Source organism: Macaca thibetana, chromosome 18 (genome assembly GCF_024542745.1).
Source record: "Macaca thibetana thibetana isolate TM-01 chromosome 18, ASM2454274v1, whole genome shotgun sequence".
Taxonomy (NCBI): domain Eukaryota; kingdom Metazoa; phylum Chordata; class Mammalia; order Primates; family Cercopithecidae; genus Macaca; species Macaca thibetana.
This window is the reverse complement of record NC_065595.1, coordinates 65,206,059-65,230,156: the sequence shown is the minus strand read 5'-3', so window position 1 is coordinate 65,230,156 and position 24,098 is coordinate 65,206,059. Positions and strand designations below refer to the sequence as shown.

General features: G+C 37.7%; 1 long non-coding RNA gene across 1 annotated transcript; it reads right to left on the bottom strand.

Annotated features, from left to right (window-relative positions):
* Window positions 1-266: 266 nt before the first annotated feature.
* LOC126941183 (uncharacterized) lies at window positions 267-23,715 on the bottom strand. The gene is made up of 3 exons (XR_007721123.1): window positions 23,577-23,715; window positions 11,381-12,238; window positions 267-1,785 (listed from the first exon to the last, which is right to left on the bottom strand). It is a non-coding gene; the product is annotated as an uncharacterized LOC126941183 (long non-coding RNA).
* Window positions 23,716-24,098: the final 383 nt, after the last annotated feature.

Below are 24,098 nucleotides of genomic sequence, written 5' to 3'. Positions count from 1 at the left end.
GTTCTTTAATCCACCCTGAATTAATTTTTGTATAAGGTGTAAGGAGGGGATCCATTTTCAGCTTCCTACATATGGCTAGCCAGTTTTCCCAGCGCCATTTATTAAATAGGGAATCCTTTCCCCATTTCGTGTTTTTGTCAGGCTTGTCAAAGATCAGATGGTTGTAGATGTGTGGTATTATTTCTGAGGCCTCTGTTCTGTTCTATTGGTCTATATATCTGTTTTGGTACCAGTACCACGCTGTTTTGATTACTGTAGCCTTGTTGCATAGTTTGAAGTCAGGTAACATGATGCCTCCAGCTTTGTTCTTTTGGCTTAGGATTGTCTTGGTAAGGCAGGCTCTTTTTTGGTTCCATATGAACTTTAAAGTTGTTTTTTCCAATTCTGTGAGGAAAGTCAGTGGCAGCTTGATGGGAATAGTATTGAATCTAAAAATTACCTTGGGCAGTATGGCAATTTTCACAATATTGATTCTTCCTATCCATGAACATGGAATGTTCTTCCATTTGTTTGTGTCCTCCTTTATTTCGTTAAGCAGTGGTTTGTAGTTCTCCTTGAAGAGGTCCTTCACATCCCTTGTAAGTTGGATTTCTAGGTATTTTGTTCTCTTTGAAGCAATTGTGAATGGGAGTTCACTCATGATTTCGCTCTCTGTTTGTCTGTTATTGGTGTGCAGGAATGCTTGTGATTTTTGCACATTGATTTTCTATCCTGAGACATTGTTGAAGTTGCTTATCAGCTTAAGGAGACTTTGGGCTGAGACGATGCAGTTTTCTAAATATACAATCTTGTCATCTGCTAACAGGGACAATTTGACTTCCTCTTTTCCTAATTGAATACCCTTTATTTATTTCTCTTGCCTGATAGCCCTGGCCAGAACTTCCAACACTATGTTGAAGAAGAGTGGTGATAGAGGGCATCCTTGTCTTGTGCCGGTTTTCAAAGGGAATGCTTCCAGTTTTTGCCCATTCAGTATGATATTGGCTGTGGGTTTGCCATAAATAGCTCTTATTATTTTGAGATATGTTCCATCAATACGTAGTTTATTGAGAGTTTTTAGCATGAAGAGCTGTTGAATTTTGTCAAAGACCTTTTCTGCATCTATTGAGATAATCATGTGTTTTTTTCGTTGGTTCTGTTTATGTGATGGATTACAGTTTATTGATTTCCGTATGTTGAACCAGCCTTGCATCCCAGGGATGAAGCCAGCTTGACTGTGGTGGATAAGCTTTTTGATGTGCTGTTGGATTCGGTTTGCCAGTTTCTTAACTGAATTACTAGCTTCAGGGAAGAACCCTTGGATGAAGACCAGGAAAGCATGCATTTTCCATGGTGTAATAAGCAGGCACGGCCAAAGCCATCAACTGGTGTTGCACACAGATGATTTTCCCTTGGGTCAGAGGTCTCTTCAGTATAATGCCTTCATGGTTTGCCAGAAAAATATTACTGGAAAGAGTTCCTGATCCAGACCCCAAGAGAGGGTTCTTGGATCTCACACAAGAAAGAATTTGACGCTGAGCATGGTGGCTCACACCTGTAATCCCAGCACTTTGGAAGGCCAAGGCAGGCGGATCACAAGGTCAGGAGTTCGAGAACAGCCTGGCCAAGAGAACAGCCTGGCCAATATGGTAAAAGCCCATCTCTACTAAGCCGTGGTGGTGGGTGCCTATAATCCCTGCTACTCGGGAGGCTGAGGCGGGAGAATTCCTTGAACCCAGGATGCGGAGGTTGCAGTGAGCCAAGATCGCACCATTGTACTCCAACGTGGGTGACAGACCATGACTCCTACTCAAAAAAGAAAAAAAGAAAGAAAGAATTCGAGGCAAATTAGTACAGTAAAGTGAAAGCAAGTTTATTAAGAAAGTAAAGAAATAAAGAATGGCTACTCCATAAGGAAGAACAGCCTGCATTGTTTTCTAAAATGATTATACAAATGTACACTCCTACTATAAACTGATGGAAGGTCCTTTTGCTCCATATTCTCACCAATACTTGTTATTTGGGTTTTAATTATCTTTGCCAGTCTGAAGGATGAGAAATAAAATAATATTGTGATAAGAATTCTAATTTCTCAGATTAATAATAAAGTTGAGTGTCTTGTTATTTGCCTGTAATCTTTTGTATATCTTTTTCTGTGAAATGCATTTTCATGTTCTTGGTCCATCCTTTTAGGTAGGAGTTAAGCATTCTGGATAAAATTTTCTCATTATATGTGTGGCAAATTTCTTTTTAGAGTCTGTGATTGGTATTTTCACTCCCTTTTTGATATCTTTTTATGACTATGAGTTTCTAGTATCAAAATAGTCAAGTTTTTCTTCACAGTTTTTATCTTGTATAAGGAATTCTTCCCTATTTCAAGACATAAAAAGCCATTAAAATGTTTTTCCATATTATCTTCTCAAAATTACATAGTTTTGATTTGTACATGTTACTCTTAATCTATGTGGAAATTGTTTCGTGTTTGGTGAAAGTAGGAATCCAATTTTTTCTTTTTTCAATGTAGATAACCAGTTTACTTAACACTATTTTTTAAAAATTTTAAATTTTGTGAGTAGTAATAATACCTAGGAGGTATTAATATTTATGAGGTACATGAGCTATTTTGATGAGGGCATACAGTGCATAATAATCACCTTATGGAAAATGAAGGGTATCCATTCCCTCAGGCACTTATCCTTTGTGTTACAAACAATCCAGTTGTACTCTTTTAGTTATTTAAAAATGTACAATTAAATTATTTTGACTATAGTCACCCTGTTGTGCTATCAAACACTAGGTCTTAATGTTTTTCTCTAACTATTTTTTGTACCATTAACCATCCTCACCTCACCCTGGTCTCCTACTACCCTTTCCAACCTCTGGTAACCATCCTTCTACTTTCCGTCTCCATGAGTTCAATTATTTTAATTTTAATTTTTAGATCCCACAAATAAGTGAGAACATTCAATGTTTATCTTTCTGTTCCTGGCTTATTTCACTTAACAATAATGACCTCCAGTTTCATTCATGTTGTTGCAAAGGACAGGGCCTCATTCTTTTTTATGGCCAAATAGTACTCCATTGTGTATATGTACCACATTTTCTTTACCCATTCATCTGATGAGGCACACTTAGGTTGCTTCCAAATCTTGGCTGCTGTGAACAGAGTTGTAACAAACATGAGAGAGCAGATACCTCTTTGATACATTGATTTCCTTTCTTTTGGGTATATATCCAGCAGAAGGATTGCTGGATCACACTGTAGCTCTATGTTTAGTTTTTTGAAGAACCTCCAAACTGTTCTGCATAGTGTTGATACTAATTTACATTTTCACCAACAGTGTACAAGAGGGTTCCCTTTTCTCCACATCTTGCCAGCATTTGTTATTGCCTGTCTTTTGGATATAAGCCATTTTAACCAGGGTGAGATGATATCTCATTGTTGTTTTGATTTTACATTTCTCTGATGATCCGTTAGAGCACTTTTTGAGCACTTTTTCATATGCCTGTTTGCCATTTGTTTGTATTATTTTGAGAAATGTGTATTCAAAGCTTTTGCCCATTTTAAAATTGGATTATTAGATTCTTTTCCTATGGAGTTGCTTGAGCCCCTTACATATTCTGGTTATTAATCCCTTGTCAAATGAGTAGTTTGCAAATATTTTACCTCATTCTGTGGGTTGTCTCTTCACTTTGCTGATTGTTTCCTTTGCTGTGCAGAAGCTTTTAAACTTGATATGATCTCTATTCATGTATTGAATAGCTCCAGAATGGAAATTATAACAAACAGTCTCTCAGACCACAGTGCAATCAAATTAGAACTCAGGAATAAGAAACTCACTCAAAACCGCACAACGACATGGAAACTGAACAACCTGCTCCTGAATGACTACTGGGTGAATAATGAAATGAAGGCAGAAATACAGATGTTCTTTGAAACCAATGAGAACAAAGACACAACATACCAGAATCTCTGGGACACATTTAAAGCAGTGTGTAGAGGGAAATATATAGCACTAAATGCCCACAAGAGGAAGCAGGAAAGATCTAAGATCAACACCCTAACATCAAAATTAAAAGAATTAGAGAAACAACAGCAAACAAATTCAAAAGCTAGCAGAAGTCAAGAGGTAACTAGGAGCAGAGAAGAACTGAAGGAGATAGAGACACGAAAAACCATTCAAAAAATCAGTGAATACAGGAGCTGTTGTTTTGAAAAGATCAATAAAATAGATAGACCACTAGTCAGACTAATGAAGAAGAAAAGAGAGAAGAATCAAATAGACTCAATAAAAATGATTAAGGTGGATATCACCACTGATCCCACAGAAATACAAACTACCATCAGAGAATACTATACATACCTCTATGCAAATAAACTAGAAAATCTAGAAGAAATGGATAAATTCCTGGACGCATACACCCTCCCAAGACTAAACCAGGAAGAAGTCGAATGCCTGAACAGACCAATAACAAGTTCTGAAATTGACACAATAATTAATAGCCTACAAACTGAAAAAACTCCAGGACCAGACAGATTCATAGCCGAATTCTACAGAGGTACAAAGAGGAGCTGGTACCATTCCTTCTGAAACTATTTCAATATGCCATTATTAAGAATGATGCTTGCTATAGGGTTTCTCCTTTTTAAAAAATGTCCTCTGTCAGATTATGGAACATTTGCAGAACTTCTCATCATGAAAAGGGAGTTTTCACTGACTGCTTTGTCTCCATCTATTGGAACAGTGACATGACTTTCTTCCTTTAAACTGTTAATTCAATTATTCCAGTGAATTGTTTTCGTAATGTTAAACCAATCCTTTGATTCCTGAGACAAACACTCCTAGGTGATAATATAATATAGTATCTTTTGCTGATATTTTATTTAGATTTTTTTTTTTTTTTGGTTTTATGTTTTTCCCCACTTTCTTGTTTGGTTTTGGTATTAAAACTACACTGGCCGTGATTCTTTGGAATAGTTTGTGTAAGCTTGAAATTAATTGTTCCTTGAATTTTCCTGTAAAGTCCAATGGGCCTGAAGAGGTTTTTTTGTTTGTTTGTTTTTGTTTTTTTTTTTTTTTTTTTGTGGTTCTCTTGATGGATCCAATTTTGTTAATATTTATAAAAATAGGCAGATTTTCTATTCCTTCTAAAATCAGTGTAAAAAGTTGTATTTTCAAAATTATGCCATTATGTCTAAATTTTCAAATTTATGGGCTTAAAATTGGCTATAGTACATTCTTACCTATTACATTTCTGATGTATCGATAGTTAAGTACTTTTTTATCCTAATATTTCTTATTTTTTCTTTCTTCTTAACCTTTTCAAAGTCTTGTCGGTTTTTTAATCTTTTCCAAACAACCAACTTTTGTCCTTTATTCTCTCATTTGTGTTTATTTTCTCTTGCATTAATTGTGACTTTTTTCTATGTGATTACCTTTCTTCATTTAACTTCCTTTGGACTTAATTTGCTGGGTTTTTTTCTAGTTTCTTATGTAGGATGATTAATGCCTGATGACCTTTTTGATCCTTTGTCTTTTAAATGAAAGTATTAACAATTATTAAATTTCCCTACAGGTACCATAGCCTTTCACAAGTTTGACATAGTATTTTGCTTCTCCTTTGATCCATGAGTTATTTGGTAGTTTGGAAATTTCCAAATATATGGAATTTATTTCTAGTTTTGTTTTAGCTCATTATTAGCTTAATTGCATTTTGCCCAGAGAATGTTTCTGTGGTGTTTGTTTCTGTTGAGGCTAGCTTTATGTCCTCACAGGTGATCAAGTCTTGAAAATGTCCCCACCTACTTGGAAGAATGTGCATTCATTAGCTGTTGTGTGCAATGCTCCATGTATCTAAACTTGCAAATTGTGCTGTTAAATCTTCTATATCATTATTCATGTTTTCTCTGCTTGAACCATTAATTTCTGAGAGAGGTGTGCTCAAATATTCAACTATGTATTTGTTTTCCCCTCTTGCAGTTCTATTTTCTGAAAATTAAATTATGCTTTTAGATGAAATTTTAGACCTCCATATCTTCCTAATAAATTGAAACTTCTATCATTCTGAACTGAAACTCCACCACTTGTAATGCTTTTTTCCTTTTTAAAAAACTTTTTCATCACATATTAACTAGTTGTGCCTAGTCTTCTCTGGGATACTTGATTAATATTTTCTTTTTGGTTAATAATTTCCATTCTGCATTAGTCTTTGGGTTCTTATGATTTGGGTATAAGTAGCATATAGCTGGATTTAAAAATATTCATTTAGGTGCATTTTTAAGAATTTCTTTCAGCAAAGCTTCTGGCTAGAAACCCAGAAAATCACCAGTTTCTATTTATCTTATTTTGAATTCATTCTTAGAAAATGCTGTCTGAGTATAGACTTCCAGATTGTCAGTTCTCACCACCCCAGAGCTACTATTCCACTGTCTTTTGGCTTCCATTGCTGTCCTTGAGAAGTCAGACATTAATCTCAATGCCAGTTCTTCCTTGGTCTTAGTCCATCTTTTCTCTCTGGCCTCTAGAATCTTCTCTATTTGGCATTCTGAAGTTTCATTATATGTCTTTATTTTTTTAAAAAACCCATTATCTATTCTGCTGTTCACTGGGTGTCTTGGATCTGATATTTTCTCCCCAGCTTTTGTCTCTGTTTGATTTTATCACTCTCTGAAACCTCAGTTAACTGTGTTAAATTTCACTCAGCTCTCCTTGTGTCAACCTTTAGTTTGTCTTTTTCATCTCTATCTCTGTACTACATTCTGGATAGATTGATCTGTCTCAGTCATTCACTGATTTTCTCAGTAGTGTAATTTGTTTAATGTGTCCAAGTTGTCAATTTTTAATTATTATAACTTTCGGTTCTAGAAGTTTGTTTAGTTCTCTTTCAAATCTGCATGGGCCTTCTTAATAGACTGTTTTCTGTTCATTTTTCAATCTTCTCTTTTATTTCCTTCAATATATTGAAGTTCTCGTGTAATCTGGATAATCTCTTTCCGTTGTCTGTTGATTCTGTCCTCCTCATTTGCACATGTTCCTTTTGACTGAAAGCTGCTCACTTTCTTAGAACTGGGTTGCCAGGAATTCTCTGAGGTGTGAGTTGAGGTTTCAGTTCTTCTAGAGAACATTTGTTTGCTTCTGTCTGCTGCTTTAGGATTCTGCTAACACCATTCTGTTCTAAATTATCAGTTCGAAGTCTTTTTTGAACACTTTGCTAATATAACCTTAGACCAAAAGCCTATACGAGGACAAATTTATGAACATGAATCCTCAGGGAAGATTTCCTCCCTTTACCCAGCACCAAGGGTAAGACAGCTTGTTTCACTGTGGGCTTCTCACTAACCTTGATGCAAAGGATGTTGCTCTGTGAGATCACAAATTTATGCAGACTGCTTCTATTAAATTTCTCCACCTTGAGTAGGCCCTGGGATCTTATGCTTAACTCCTGTGCGGTGGCCAAAGGGTGGGGGTGATGTGCTGCCTAAAGTTCTCCAGGTCCAGCAGAAACCCTGAGGGTGAAATCTGGCTTTGGTGTCTCCATGTCTTTCTGGATTCCTGCTCTCACTTCACTTTGGGGATCTATGCATTTATTAATCTTATACCATCTCATATTCCATATTTTGTGCATTTAAATAATTTATTTTTGTCTTATCCAAACTTCTACTAATTTGCATTGAAAAGGTCGTCTCAGGTATCAAATCATTTATAAATACAAAAATTAGCTGGGCGTGGCGGCGGGCACCTGAAGTCCCAGCTACTTGGGAGGCTGAGGCAAGAGAATCGTTTGAACTTGGGAGGCGGAGGTTGCAGTGAGTTGAGATCGTGCCACTGCACTCCAGCGTGGGAAACAGAGCAAGACTTTGTCTCAAAAATAAAAATAAATAAATATCATTTATACAACCAGAAATAGAAATCCTAGACTTGTCTCAAGCTTCTTGCTTTGTGCCTTCTATCTGTCCTCCATTTTCCATGATTTTTGTTGGTTTTTAAAATTGTTTTGTTTTTATTTTTCTCTTTCTCCTTGTACTGATTTGTGATTCACTGTTTCTGTGTTTTTAGTATTTACCCTCAAAATGTTACCTGCATCTCTACTTTAACCTTGCTTCTGAACAATAACAGGCTTAGAAGATTAAATCCAATTTCACATCTTTCAACTTATGTGGTATTAAAAAAAATCAGTATCTTAGCTCATTATTTAATTTCACAATTTAAATATTTTAATTTTCTATACAAATTTTTTTCGGGCCAGGCGCAGTGGCTCACATCTGTAATCCCAGCACTTTGGGAGGCCAAGGTGGGAGGACCGCTTGAGATAAGGAGTTTGAGACAAGCTTGTCCAACATGGTGAAATTCTGTTTCTACTTAAAATACAGAAATGTGCCAGGTATGGTGGCTGGTGCCTGTAATCCCAGCTACTTGGGAGACTGAGGTAAGAGAATCACTTGAACTCAGGAAGCACAGCAGGTATATAGTTATGAGTTGCCAGTTGTTTTTTTTTAAGCACTTTGAAGGTGTTATTTTCCAGTCTTTTAGCTTCTGTTATTTCTGCTGTAACCCCCATAATTTTGTTTTTCTCCTCTATCCATGCCCCTATGTTCTGCACTTTTTCTTCTCAAATACTGATGACATTTATGTTTCAACCTTCTCATTGTGTCCTCCACATAATCTTTTGTCTTCAAATCCTTATCTCCAGGCTGCATTCTGGGTAACTTGGATTTATCTTGATGTTTATTATTTTTTCCCTTCTTTCAGGAGGTGCAGGGCTTCCTTTTAAATTGAACTAAAGTATGATATTAATTCTCTCTTCATCTGTGCATAATACGCTGTCTAGAACATTTCAAGAATTACACTTTGTATTTCATCTGCATTTTTGATAGTCCTTAGTTCCTGCTTATTTTTAAAAATTCTATATTTGATTGTGATAGTTCTTTCCTATTTCAAATCTGATCATGCCAGTCATCTGAAGTCTTTGTTCAGGAGGTAAAATATACTGATGAATTGCTTTTGCAAACTCTCACTCTGCTGGTTTGTTTCCTTGGGTGTGCGATGATTGTGTGTTTGACTATGTTTGACCACACAATCCATGAGAGTTCTGAGTTCCTGGGTTGCTTTCCTCCACAGATAATGTGCCTACAAGGAACTCCTAACATTTCAACTTTATCCACTTTCGGAGGTGGATCCCAGGTCCAAACCTACTCCTGGTGTGGGCATCTGACCCCAGGAAAAACCCAGCTTCTTGCTATGCTCAAGTGCAATCGCAACCCACTGTTACGTTCTCTTGTTTGCAGTCATTTTTGTTTGCTTGTTTTGGCCTTGAAAACTCTCTGCATTTACTTATGAGGTCAGCAGTGCTTGAAAAATCGCGCTTTTTATAATCTATTCAGAATCTATCAGTACTTTAGCTAATTAACTCTTCATAATGTCTAGTCTGCCAGATCGTTAGATGTCAGAAGTCTAATAAATGACAGTTATTATTGATTCAGAAAATATAGCTTTTATACCACGGGGCCACGTGGGATCCAGTCTTGGAGTGTTGAGAAATTAATAAACAGTTATTCAAAGAGGTTGACAAATATAATTGATTGCTGCCGAGTTACACAGATTTTTGAATCAGCATTTTAGAAATTGGAATTAGGTCTTCATAATGTAAATTTGTTTTGACACAGCTGCCATTTCAGATTCAAATGACAGAATTTGGTCTCGAGGAAGCAGCATACACTGTTCAGTTGTTCAACAAGGCAGTACTGATGCCGCTGATAACACGGTTTCCTGCGGCAACTCTTTCTGCCAGTTCACATCAAAATATGCATCGAGCATGATGGAAAAAGTGACCTTTTCGCTCCCCAAGTTCATTTTCTTATTGTCTCCTTCTCTTGTCTTGCTGGCTGGCAAAACTACATCTAGATCTTAAGTTTAAACCCCAAAGGGGAGCAAACCATTAAGAATCAAAGGGGTGCTTATCTGAGAATCTTAATCCCGCCAACATCAGAAATTTCCAAGACAGAAAAGAAAAGAATGTGCCTTTTCAGTGGGAATGAAGATGGTTTTGTAGTGTCTCCTGTGTGCTAGAATAACTAATCCAGTTGATGTCTTCATAATAAGATGCACCCTTCTATTTTCACTCATCTCAGATATGAATTATTAAAGACTGTCTTATTGTTCCTCTGTAAGTCCTGCATATAATGTAGAACTCATCTTGAAAAAAAGGTAAAACTGGAAGTAACAAAAAAAAAATAATAATGCATCTGGAGCTTATGACTCCTGCCCATCGTTAAATCACTTCTTGTACTTTTGTACCAAAACATTTTCCCCATTTTTATTTCCATCTTGTGCAGAAGGTAATCACCCTTCAGAGACACCTGCAGGGAGAGGCTACGAAGATGTCTGATAATTTTTAATGTGTTTGTCTGTACATTTTCTTTCCAACATTCTACTAAGTCAAGCACATCTGCTGTGAAGCATCAGTGGGGGATTACTTCATTAAATATTAAATACTGTTTTCTGCCTTTACAAATGTTTGTCCTACACAAAATCCTCAAATGGTAGAGGCATACAGGAGGGTCACAAAAATCTTTATGAACCTCAAACTGCCCCTTGCAATAGGCCACCCACTGAGATGCTGTTAGTTTCTTACAAGCAGTTAACCACCTGCTGCTTTTCCCAGTTGAACAACTGTTATGATAATATCTCTGCATAATCATTTTAATGATAACTTGAGAAAATATATTTGTTGACTAGAAACAATCTTTAGGATGTGTAAAACTCATTTGTACCACAGCCTATCATTCAAAATGAAGAAAAAAAGTAGACATAAGCCTTACATTGCTTTTCCCAAAATCTGTTTCTTTGCCTTTACATATATAATCAGAAATATAGATTTCAATCTATTTTATATTCACTTTGAAATCTTCCCATTCTATAATTTTAAGCCCTATGAAAATCTGAGACTATTAGTTTTCCTTGTAGTGCCATCTGCTGGTCTAGGTATTCTGACTGGGTTCTAGTTTGTTCACTAGAGAAAACAGGGTTTTCATACAATGAAAAATCTTCACGCAGAAATCTTGCTAAAAGATTTTTATTTCACATGAACCTAATTTCGTTATATTTGAATTTGGAGATCTTTTTTACTTAACTCCCAAAGTTATAATTATCATGACTTAAAGTCATTTTTATGTATATCCATATCTATATTATTTTATACTATATGTTATTGTATTGAGGCTGACAAGTTGACTTTTCTATTTCCCTTGAAGTTACAAAAGTTTGGAAAGTTAACATTAATGTTTAATTACTTAGGTTCAAAGAAGGAAATTTTAAGGTTACAGAAAAAATTGATAGCTTAAACATTTTATATGATTTCAGTCAACTCTTTCCAACCTCAGAAAAAAAACATTTATACTTACTTTATACACTATTAAAAAGGTGGGTTTTGTACTGGCGAGTCTCGGATACTTTCTGCATTATCATATCTAGTTACGGGCAATTTTGTTCTGATTTTCTGTAGTCTATGACACATACCTTCCAAAATCCCAGATGTTCATTTATTGTATTGTTTCAAATAGATGTCTACCCACAATTTGCAATCCATATGGCTTTCCAATAAAGGGTATTTCTCCAGCTCTGTGCTTGCATCCAACTCTCGAGGGTGCCCAGTGGTTTGCTTGCTGTGCCTCTGGCATGCTCACCATCTCAGTGGTTAGCCGAACACTGGAAAACATCCTCTCTTTCCTCCGCTCGCTGATGAGATATAATTTATGTTGATTCAACTCTTCACAAATTGCCATCTGTCAGCTTTGTTTTTTCTAATCCCTCATCTCCTTCCTCCATTATAATTGGTCGAACTGGCAGAAGCTCAGGTATTGGCTTGGAGCAAAGGCTCTCTGTCAACAGAGAAGATCTCATTTGAAACCCACACTTCACTCATAAATTGCCTTCTTTTCAATCTTAGCTGTGGCAATATTTTCATTTGGTTTCTGATTATCCTCTGATTCACAGGAAATAAAACAGCAGCACCCACTGACATCTCTGGCTTCTGAGACTGGATTGAGAAGCAATTTGGCATCCATATCTTCCAAATAATCTGTCTTCCTTGGTATTCTCTGGTTCCAGGAGCTAGACATACGGAATATTCACAGTGAGAATACCCAGATTCCTGCTTCTTTGTGTGCCTGGGGCACAGATCAATTTTACTGAAGATTTTTGTCCGGAAGGGACTAACTTCTTGTTCTTTATATAGATCTTTAAAAAATCTTTCTATAGCCCTGAAATATAGGAAAAGTCATTTAATGCTAATTAGAAAGTAGACAAGCACCATTTAATTAATAAGAATATTAAAACATGATGAAAATCTTCATGTCAACAGACTAAAATTAAGCATAAGTAAATCTTAATGTTTTCAAAAGTGCTTTCCTTAAGCCGAAATTTCTCAACCTTGACACTGTTGACATTTTGGGCCAGACAGTTATTTGTGGTGTGGGTCATCCTAGGCACCACGGGATGTTTAGCAACAACCCTGGCTTCTATCTACTGGATCCTGGTAGTACCCCTGTCCCCCAAGTTGTGGCAACCAAGAATATCTCCAGACATTGCCATATATCCCTTGGTAGATAAAGTTACCCCTCCAACTGAGAAACAAAATCACTATATATGAACATTAATGAAAGAAAAATACTAAAATATGGGCGATTATCCAGAAGTTCAGGTAGTTTTATTTAGCTTTCAAATGACCACACTGTAAGAACAATGTCAAAGGAATTAAAACATGCACAAAACTATAGAATTTCAAAGTAGAGAGGAATAGAAAATATTTCCTCCAGAAATGAAGAGCCAGGATGTAGCTGATGACCACAGACTCTGGACATCCTCCCAGCACAACCTGAGGCCTGAACACAGGACTCATTAGTCAAATATTCTAACAGAGATGTTTCCAATGACATTATTTTTTATTTTATAAGAAATCAAAAACCTGTGAAAACTTGTGATGGATTGCTGTTAGTGGCAAACTGCTTTTAAAACCACTGATCTGATGTATACAGTCTGAATGATAAAAGAAGGAAAAGTCTCTAATGGGTTGCGTTAATGTCATGGTTCTTGGCCACAAGCCTTCTGAACACACCCTCATTGAGGACCTGTCTATACTTGAGTTTTATGCATTTCCTGGAAGCAGAGTCCCTGTGCTCAAAGTATGCATCAGATTACCTGGCAGCTTGTTACAGTGTTCAACCTGACCCCCATTAAGCATGCGAGTCATAAATTTGTAGTTCTGAGGAAGCTTTTCCAATGGGTATGTTAATACACACCATGGCATTCTATTATAGCCACTTTCCTTACTTCATGCAGTTGGATGTACCACAAGCTAAATCACGCCCTTGAAATATGAAAACTCATGCAATACAAATTTTATATAACGTGGTTAGTTCTGAAATAGAAGTGTTAAGTCCAACCCAAATCCTTACATTATAAAGGAATTACATTTTAAACAATCATTCATACTGTATCATATCTAGTACTTACACTAGTGCCTGACTTTGTAGCTTAGGGCTAATGGAATCAATCATGCCTGTTATGATTGGTGGAGACAATATATTAGAGCAGTTAAAACCATGGGTGAGCAGACTTTGCTTACCTGTTTCTGCATCTATAAAATGGAGGATAATAATAGTTCCTGTGCCTCCTAGGTTTGTTATGAGGGTTAAATGAGATACTAGATATGAAACATATAGTTTTTTTATCTGGCATGTAGTAGTAAGGGCTCAATAGTTCTTAGCCACTAGTATTTTATTTAATTACATAATAAATATTGTTATAGGGCCACCAGGTGACTGTGATAGTCTCTTTTACTCCAAATACTTCAATAGGTAACCTATTGAAGTCGAAATAGGGAAATTAACACCTAAGAAAAGTGGTTAGCCTTCTTAGAAGTAACCCAAGACATTTTGAGTGCTTGATAGAAGAGACTGGCAAACTCTTAGGTAAAGTCACTGAAATTTTATAGAGAAATGTAGGACCAATATATTATATCCTAGCAAAGACCAACAGAACATTGAAAGTCATCTTGGAATACTTAAAACAATTTAAGAAGGAGAAGGAGGTGAAACAGCAAGGATTTCAGTTTCTTTCCAACAGTGACCAGGGTCTTAACAAGCAGCTGTACCAGTTCTGATCCCTGTGGTGAGTAGAGGGTGGAATCTGCCACACTGGACTATCGCAGCTGAATTGCTGAGTTGCTAAGAAATGCTGCTGCTCTGATTCCTGCTTGCCAAAACCACCTTCTGAGAATCACGTGACTTCCCATGTAGACTTCCCACCGGGACAATACGTCCTGGCATACACATGTTGATGTTGTGGTCTACCTGGAAGTTATAGGGCTCACTGTAAATGACACCTCTGCATGCTTTGGGGGTTTGGTGAGTCTGTGACAGTTCAGAAAATGCCTCAAGAATGAGAAGCAGCACAGGACATGCAAAGCTAAGAACTCGGTCTCTGAAGATTGATCTGACCCATGGCGTTTGTACGGATCAATGTACTTTAAGTGATCTCTACCTCAGTGATCTCAATATCTCTTCAAGGCCTAAATACTTTGCTCTTTGCCACTCACTCAATGTGGGAACTGACTCTGTTAGTCTTACTGGTAATTATAATTATTGACAGAGTGAGGATTCTGGGCTTCTGAACATGGTCATCCCTCTCCCTTAAACAGTGAGACACTGAGTAGCAATTTAATTATGAAACATGTATACATATGTCTATAAAATTCACTGCCTTACAGAATTATGAGAAAATTGTCTTCTATCTTTGGAGGGTGAAAGGCCCTAGGAGAAGTGTCTAAAAATATATGAAAGATATTTCTAAAGTGAAATTTTACTGCACTGAATACCTATAAAAAGAAAGTCAATTGTTAAGTGTTAGATAAATTTTTTAAAAAGCTTAGCACAAAAGGTAGCAGATGGCATGCAAATATTTTGGATGTCTTGATACTTAGAAAGGTAATATGAAGTAGAAATGTAAGAATTATTAGCTATTAGTCCAGGAGAACTGTTCAAATACCACTACATGGTGTACCATCATTAGGAACTTCCATAGAGGTTTGAGATTTGGGCTGGCAATCTTTCTTGTCACATAACTGCCATTACTTTCCAGAAGCTTATGCCCTACAGTGTAGTTTGGCATTCTATTACATGTCTGTTGGGTCACAGTAGTGAAGAAGAAAAGAAAAGAAGGAAGGAAGAAAGGTCACTATTAGGGGAAAAAACCAACACAAACTTATATGTTCACTGGTGGCCTAAAACAGGGTCAAAATGACCTACTCTACAGGTTAAAGAGCATTTGTCTCAAGACTATGAGGTGAAAGGAGTGTGTGTGTGTGTATGTGTGTGTTTGTGTTGGGATGGGGGACTGTGAGTTCATGTTCTTCCGAAGGTTGCTTGGTACCTTAATTTTTTATAAAATATGCCAAGGTTGTAGACTAGGACCTCTTAGCCAAGGGGATTTTCATTCTGGCTGTGGAAGAACACTTCTCAGAAGCATTAGTGCTTGAAGACTTCTACCAAATTAAGCTGTATAAATTGTGATTTTTGTTTTTATAAGCTAACAGAGAGCTAACGATTCAAAGAAGCTTAAATTAGTTGAATTTCAGAAAGTGATGAGTCCTTGACAGGAGATGAGAGACCCATGACTTCTTTCTTACCTGTGGAGTGGCAGGAAGGGGAGGTGCCCTCTGTAAAGGGGAGTCAGGAGAAGCCAGCTATAACAGTCTGCTCGGGCTGGCATGACAAGCACCACAGGCTGAGTGGAAGTCCCAGATCAAGGTGTTGCAGGGTTGGTTTCATCCTGATGTCTCTGTCTTTGGATAGTAGATGGCTGTCTTCCTCCAAGCCTCCACAATTCTTCCCTCTGTTTGTGTCTGTGCCTTAATGCCCTGTTCTTAGAGGGACGCCAGTCTTATTGGATATGGTCCTGTCTACCATTATTACTTCTTTAAAGATCTTATCTTTAAATACAGTTAATCTCTGAGATGCTGGGATTAGGGATTCAACATATTAATTTTGTGAGGACACAGTTCATCCCAACACCACCAGCCCAACTCTTAACGAGCTTTTAATAGCCAGAAGTGGGCTGCTTCACACAGTCAGAATTCCATAGGTCCAGGCACAAAGCAACTTTCCCCACCTGCAACTCTTTCCCCCAGGTCTTTACTGAATGTTTAGGGGGAGGGCATCCATTTCCTGTTTCTTCAGTGATAAATGACCACAAACATATTGGCTCAGAACAAGATAAATTTATCATCTAACAGTCTTCATGTCAGAAGTCTGACAGTCTCACTGGGCTAAAATCAAGGTGTCCAGAGGGCTGCCCCATGAAGGCTTGAAGTGTATCCCCCAGGGGCAAGGCAGTTGCCCTCCAAAAGAGACGGGAGGGCAGGAAGCCAAGGGGCCTCCACAGAATGGATGGCAGTACTGCGCAGGGCTGGAGAGCATAAATTCCCCAAGATTCTAGAGCAACTGGAATCTGGGATGGAAAGTGAAGAAAAGTCTCCCAACTAACCAGAAAGCTGGCCGGTTCAGCTGTCAAGCAAAAGAGCTCTCCAGGATCTCACCAGTGCTTGTATCCCTGCAGAAGAACAAGGTCTGATTCTGACCTAAAACACTGGAAACTGGTGGTAAATGGACTGAAACTCAAGTTTCCACAAAGCTCACACCCAGCATGACTGCAGATGAGACAGAATCAGTCTGGAGTCAGTGTTGTTTACTTCCGTCTCTACCATTCTTTCATACAAAATGTTCAAGTAAAAGCCAATATTACAAGACACACAAAGAGGAATGAAAATGTGACCTGCGGTCAAAACCAGGAATGAGTCAATAGCAGCAGACCCAGAAGGCCTAGATATTGGAATGACCAGATAGGAACTTTACAGTGATTCCAATGAAGGTGCCAAAGGATAAAGACACCAGGGACTGCACACAACCACTAAGCTCTAGTTAAAAGATTTGTTTCTTACACAGTTTTTGGTTGGCTATTCTGAAACTAATTTGTATATGTATTAGGGTTAAACATATAAAAAATATTATCAATAATGAGAGTCACTATCCAAGAAAAAGTTATGAATTAGGAAAGGAGGAAGGCAAGAATGAAACATGAGGTGTTGGATTGCAATAGAAGAAATTAGTATGAATTCATGAGCATTTTTTTAAAAAAGTATGTTCAGTAGAGAGATGTGGAAACTAATAGATGTGTGTACGCAAGGGTTGGTATACATACATATATTTCCAAACTCCATCCACAGAGAGGGACTGGAGGCAGTGATTCCACATTAGCAGTGAGCACACCCAGTGCCCAGATCTTGGTTTCTAAATCCCGTTCTCCATAAAAGGAACCACAGCTCCTTGAAAAAAAGTCTGATTCTAAGGCAGGGTTAGGGAAAATATAAGATAAAACAGGAGCATCTTATGGTACCAAAAGGTAAGGAAGTATTCAAAAGATGATGGGACTATATCAAGAGGCACAGACACCAACATGAAAAAAGCTCCCAGTGGCCAAAGGTGGAACCATTTAAGCAATAAAATAATAATAATAATTGATCCAAATATATAGAGTACAATAAATATTTATGAGCCCATACTGATATAAATAAATAATTGAATAAATGGGAGAAGAGCTCTTTCTTACAGAATTCTAATTAATAAATGTAGAAGAAATAAGGGAAATCAAATATTACTGATATAACACTGCAGTAAAGTTGTTGTAGGAAAGATTCACCAATGGATGCTAAAATTAGTGGACAAAAGTTTAAAAAGAAACAGTGTGTTTGCACAGTCTCAATGTACCTTGCCAAGGAATGTTTGAAAACTTTAGAGTGAAGAAATCCAGAACCCAACACCATTACCATCACTAGTAATAAGACATATCAACATTACATAACCCTGCTGTAATACATTGAGAGAGGTACTCCACTTCTGCAGAGTTCACTGAAAATGCATTACTTCAGTCTAATCATGAGAAAACATCAGACAAAGCCAAATTGAGGGACAATCTGCAAAAACCAGAATTCTTTATCAGTGTCAAGGTCATGAAAGACAAGGAAAGACAGAAGGACTGTCACAGATCGGGGAGACTATGGCAATAAGACAACTAAATGCAGCGAGGCATGGTGGATCATGCCTATAATTCCAGCACTTTGAGAGTCCGAGGAGGGCAGATTACTTGAGACCAGGAGTTTGAGACCAGCCTGGCCAACATGGTGAAATTCCATCTCTACTAAAAATACAAAAATTAGCTGGGTGTGGTGCATGTCTGTGGTGCCAGCTACTTAGGAGGCTGAGGCATGAGAATCGCTTGAACCTGGGAGGCAGAGGTTGCACTGAGCCGAGATCATGCCATAGCACTCCAGCCTGGGCAACAGAGTGTGACCTTGTCTCAGGAAAAAAAAAAAAAAGAAAAAGAAGACAACTAAATGCAAGGTGGGGCCCTATATTGAATCCTTAAACAGAAAAAGGATATAACTAGAAAAATCTAGTGATATCTAAATAAAGTCTATAGTTTCATTAGTAGTAACGCGCCAGCATTAATGTCTTAGTTCTGATAATTGTACTATAGTTATACCAAATTAAAGGTATTCAGGTTCTCTGCTGTTCTTGTAAATTTAGTGTAAGTCTAAGATTTCAAAATAAAATGAAAAAGAAAAAAAGGCGCCAAAGAATCTAGTGGAAAAGGTTGACAATATCTTTGTAGAGACAATTTCCACAAAGACATAGAAACTGTTAAAAAATAACCACATAGAAATGCCAGAACTAAAAAATACCAATTGCTGGGTCTTACACATCAGAAATCCTGATGTAATTGGTCTGAGGCTGAGTACAGGCAGTTGGAGCAAAGTGTGTGTGTAATTTCCCAAGTAATTCTAATTATAGCCAAGGTTGGGAACTGTTGGGCTAGCCTAATCAAGTGAGCATTAAAATATAAAGAAACTATATAGGGTGTTGTGGGTCCCTAAGACTACCCTAATATTTGGAGTTTCCCTAGAAGAACTCATGGGGATCATTTAGTTTGAATCACAGCTAAGATTCCTTCCAGCAACATAGTAAGGATATACAGCCAGACTGTAAGAGAAAAAGCCATGGTGGAGTCCTGAGAAACCAGTATGCAGGCTTCCTTATGCTTTCTCCCTCCTGCGAGGGGCCACCCAGGAGCATGCTTCTTTCTCCAGCAACAAGCATCTGCTGATTCTGCCCAGGGAGGCCCATTAGATAAGCCAAGGTTCTCGTTAGAAAAGCCCAAGGTTTTTACGGGGAACTGGTCACGTAAGCACCCTCTGCCTAACATATACCCAGTTCAGACTCCCAGAAGGAAAGCAGGTGTTCAGTGTAAAACCACATTGTGTATAGGCACAGGGAGTCACTCTTCTTAGTTAGGAAAAGTTGAAATCATTGTAAGGAACTGTGTACCAGTCAAATTCTCCGACGCCAGGCAAGGGACAACCCCAGTCCCCATGGTAACTCCGTGGGGTGGATATTATCTTACTTAACAGCTGATGGAATTTGAAGCTTAGAGATTTTTCTTTTACCCCAAGAGATAATTTACCCCAACATCACAGCCAGAATATAATTATCCAAACCCACAGTTCAGTTTTGATACTTTCTGTTCTGAATCCTTGTTTTTTTTCATTGAAGTTAGAGATAGATAATAGTTTTCCCTCTCTTTACCATAGAGCATTTTTGAGCAAAAGAGATGATGTCTTCACAAATACCTAGAAAGATATTATGCAAATCCTACTTCTTCCATTGTTATCATCAATGTAGGTAATTTTAACAAAAAGAAGGGCCTCGGGTATATCAATAAATATGACATTTGAACAATCAGCTTTAGGGGTTTCCTGAATCTCTTTTCTACGTAACAGCAGTATATGAAAGTATAAAATTTCTAAACTATTGTTAGTTTGCTTTTTATTTTACATATAAGTATCTGGGAATTTGCTTTTCATACATTTGTTTCCTCTCATTCCTGGACCATGTGAAATTTTTTGTAAGCAGTTACACGATTCAAAGCTGCTGACAATTAACCAACTTGTACAAAACATGTGCTTCTACAACCTCTCTGGTAGTTCTATTTCAATAACCATTAAACTCGATTTTACTACCAAGATTCCTACATGTATGTCAGCACCTGGAAACCAAAAGGTGAAAGAAAAGGCCTATTCTATTCTCTACTGGAACACATCCTCCCTTTGTACCATACCCTAGAGGGCACCCATGGTCTCTCCCTGGATCCGGGAGCAGGACTTGGCTGGCTGATCCAGAGAGGAGGCTGCTGTAAAAACTTCAAAGAGGAGCCATCCCTGTGGTCCTGTTCTTGTGGTAGAATCATCTCTCATGGGACAAGCCATGGCTGCTGCAAAATTGAGGTTGATGGAAGCAAAGATGCTGATTTAGAATTTCCACTAAATGATAGCCTTAATAAAGAATCTAAGTTTCTAGAATAGGAGTCGGCAAACTTACTGCAAAGGGCCAGATAGTAAATATATTAGATTTTGCAGGCCATGTGGTGTCTGTCTCCATGACTCAGCTCTGCTGTTGCAAGTAGCCTTAAACAATACGCAAACACACGGGCATGGCTGTGTTTTAATAAAACTTTATTCACAAAAACAGGCAGCCAGTTGGATTTGATTTACAGGTTCCAAATTGCCAGCATCTGTTCATTAGCAGACTTTGCTATCTGTGTGCTTTCCTCTAATTTAAGATATCCAGGGAATTGTTAACTTCTTTATCCGTAATGTACCTAATTATTCCTTCCTAGAGCATAAGCACAGTCTCCATATACAAATATGGGAAGTGGCATGAGATTGGTTTACATACTTAATTTTCTTTATAATGGACATCAGTACTCATCATTGTTAAATTCAGAAATGTGGATAGAGCCTGTGTGTATTAATCAACAGCACAAGAACCACTGTATCTGTCACACTTCCACATCCTACATGGAGAACAGCTGGCATCTGAATGCTTTTGCAAAATGCATTCAGGTACAATGACGAAGAACGATCTCCAGATCCCTATATACTATACTACATCTGGAAAAAAAAAAAAAAACTAGATTGTAGAATCACCAGAAATCATATTGGCCCACCATGCAGAAATTCTTGGAAGACCAAATTTTACAAATACAAGTAAAATCTAAGTAAGGCATTCTGGTTCACAGTAGCTTTTTTCTTAAATGCAGTCTGAATTTCAAAATGTAGCTTAGCTTATTCAGTGATTGATTTGCACAAAATATGAGTGCCATAAAACACGATTTGAATTTTAACTATAGATGTCTTGGGTATTCTCCCTTTGCATTAAAACCACGGCCGGTTGTATCATATAGTAATTACAACCAGTAGATGGCATCTAACAGCTAGAATAATATTTTGGAACTATTTTTAACATCAGACTTGCTGATTTATGAGGGTTCACCCTCTGATGTTATTTATATTGGATCATTTTAATTTTTAGCCTTAATCATCACAGTTGAATTTTTCAAATTCCATCCAATAAATTCATATAAAGGGTTACAAAAAGAAGAAAAGCCCCCTCAATTTCAATTGGGTAGCTCTATTGCACTTCCACATAATGAGCAGATTAATGTTCTGAATTTAAAAAATTGATATCACTTGAAGACATTAAACGCTGAACACAGGCATTTCAAATATAGTTGGCTCTGTATGATTGAATAAAGCTGAGTTGCTAATTGCTGGACCAGGACCAAAAAATATATAATGAGTGTAACACCAAACACCATCCAACTTGAACAAATTCAATGAGTCAATTGAGTTTAAAAGTTTCACAAATAATTAAATTACTGAATAGGATAGACCAGAAGGAGAAAACCAAATGATTTAATTCAGTTCCTTAGAGCTCAATTTGCTTTTTAGCTGACTGTATTTAGCTATCTGCAATTGCAACAAACTAATACCATTAAAAACCCATCTATTTTCTTATGCAACCTCAACAAAACATCAGTGGGTTTCACCACTTATAGATAATAGACTTTTTAAAAGGAGGTAAAATCTGCCAATTTCAACTCTTTCTTTTCCCTGCAATGCTCATCCAAGCCAGCATTTTAGATTATGAATAATCTGAGGTCAAGAATAAAAAGAATGCTTCTTTATGTTGTCTAGGTGGTGATCTACATATTTTGGTGTCTCAGATGGACAACATAAATAAAATAGCATTCTTGGAAATATGAAGGACAGAGGTCTGTAGGGGGAAAAGAATCATCTAATCAGAGACTTGTTTCTTACTTTAATCAGGAGCCATAAAAACAGCCAAATCCCATGTCATGCTGCGGTAAAGGTTACATCAGCACTTCATACAATATTTATAGTGTAAAAGAAGCCCTGCAGTCCGACTGCAATATGACATTAATCTTCCTGCTCTCTTCATCCCTCATTCCATCCTCCCGCCTCACTCCCACCCCTTCCCTCAGCTAAATGTGCCAGTTGGTGCCGCTCATATAGTGGAGATAACTGATAGGAGAGCACTGATATAACAAGAAATCTAGACCACAAAACGAACAGAGAAATAGATCCAATCCTAGGGAAGTTGCATTATACCTTTTAAGGAAGGGGGGGGTCAACCATTTAAGTTTGACCTAGTTCAAGGGGATTCCTGGATGTAGGACTTCCAGTGCTAGCGCCAACAATGTCTTAGATAAACCAGAAAAAGTTTGTGACCAATGTTTAAGAGGCTTATGGTTTCAGAATGTGAAGGCATCATTCAAAATTATTTATTACACCTTAGTCGTATAAGAAATCACCAAAACCAAGACATGGTCCTGGGCTGTACTACTTAAAGCCTGCTGCTACTGAGACAAAGGTCAGGGTTTAATTTCCACAAGAGCCAGACAGCTTTTCTATGATCCCAGACTTCTTCGTTACACCCAACCATCTAGGCTCATGGATTTAGGGAGGGTAAGACAGGGCTTTAGAGAGCTAACAATTCAAGGAACTAAATAGCTACATTGGGAACAGCATCTAAAATCAGAGCTTACTGGCAGTCTTTTCCTATGGTATTGCCTATTCTGTAATACTCATTGAAAACTTATTTATACTCAAAAGAATGCATCAGAGCAGCTGAAAAGCCATGCAGCCATGAGGATTCAATCAACCTAATTACCGTTCTTCTCTATGAAGCTGCTCTGGATAACTTGAGGACCATCAGGTGGGATTAGAAAGCTTTGCTGCCTGGAAGTCTATGCTCATTTTTTGAAAAGCCGTCTCCCTGACTTCTGGTAAACAAGTGATGAAGAAAGCTACTGCAATGGCATGCAGGCTATATCATCACCTTTACTGCAACAAGCTAGGGAATGGCAATATATGCTCTAGCAATTGAATAGCCGAAGTTATTAAAAGGCCCTCTTGGTAATTGCACGCTGAAAACTCAAAACCAGCCTTGTTCCATTTAGTACAAACCATGTCACAGAAAATGACTTTGTTATAACAGAATCCCTTCTGATAACGTCTGCTCACATTAGGCCAGGTAAAGAAGGAAGAGGGAAGATCTCCCCCTTTTGCCTGTACTCCACTCTGGTTATTCCATTTCCCCATTCATGTCTTACAAGCCCCCTCACCTTTCATCCACATTCGTCTTCCCTGAGATCAGCACCAGCTCAGAGACCTCTGCTCACTAGAGTCTTGTTGCTTTTTAGCAACCCTTCTTCTGAGGGGACCTGGAGCATCTCGGTATTCTTCGGAAACTGGATTTGTGGAAAAGCGTGGCCAGCCCTGCCCTGTATGTGTGCGGTGTGCGCACTTGTGCACAGAGGCCTCTGCCAGGAGAAGTGGCAGATTGGCTGTGTAGGCAGCAGTTTCATGGAACCCAGAAATAAGTTCTGCAGTATATGCAAATGTAAGCAATGCGGGCAGCAGAACGGGCCTCTAGGTTCAAAAATGGCAATTCTCTTCAAGAGGCCAGGCTTTTTCAAAAGAGGACCACTAAAAGTTATTCTTATGAAAAATGGCTCCCTCTGAATGAATCTCAAGTTTCTACTAGTAGGTCATTGGTGACTTCTTAAAAAGCTGTAAGTAGCTTACAAAAATATGTTATCCTGGAAAGGTAATGATTAGCGATGTATTACATGTAGTTATTCCAG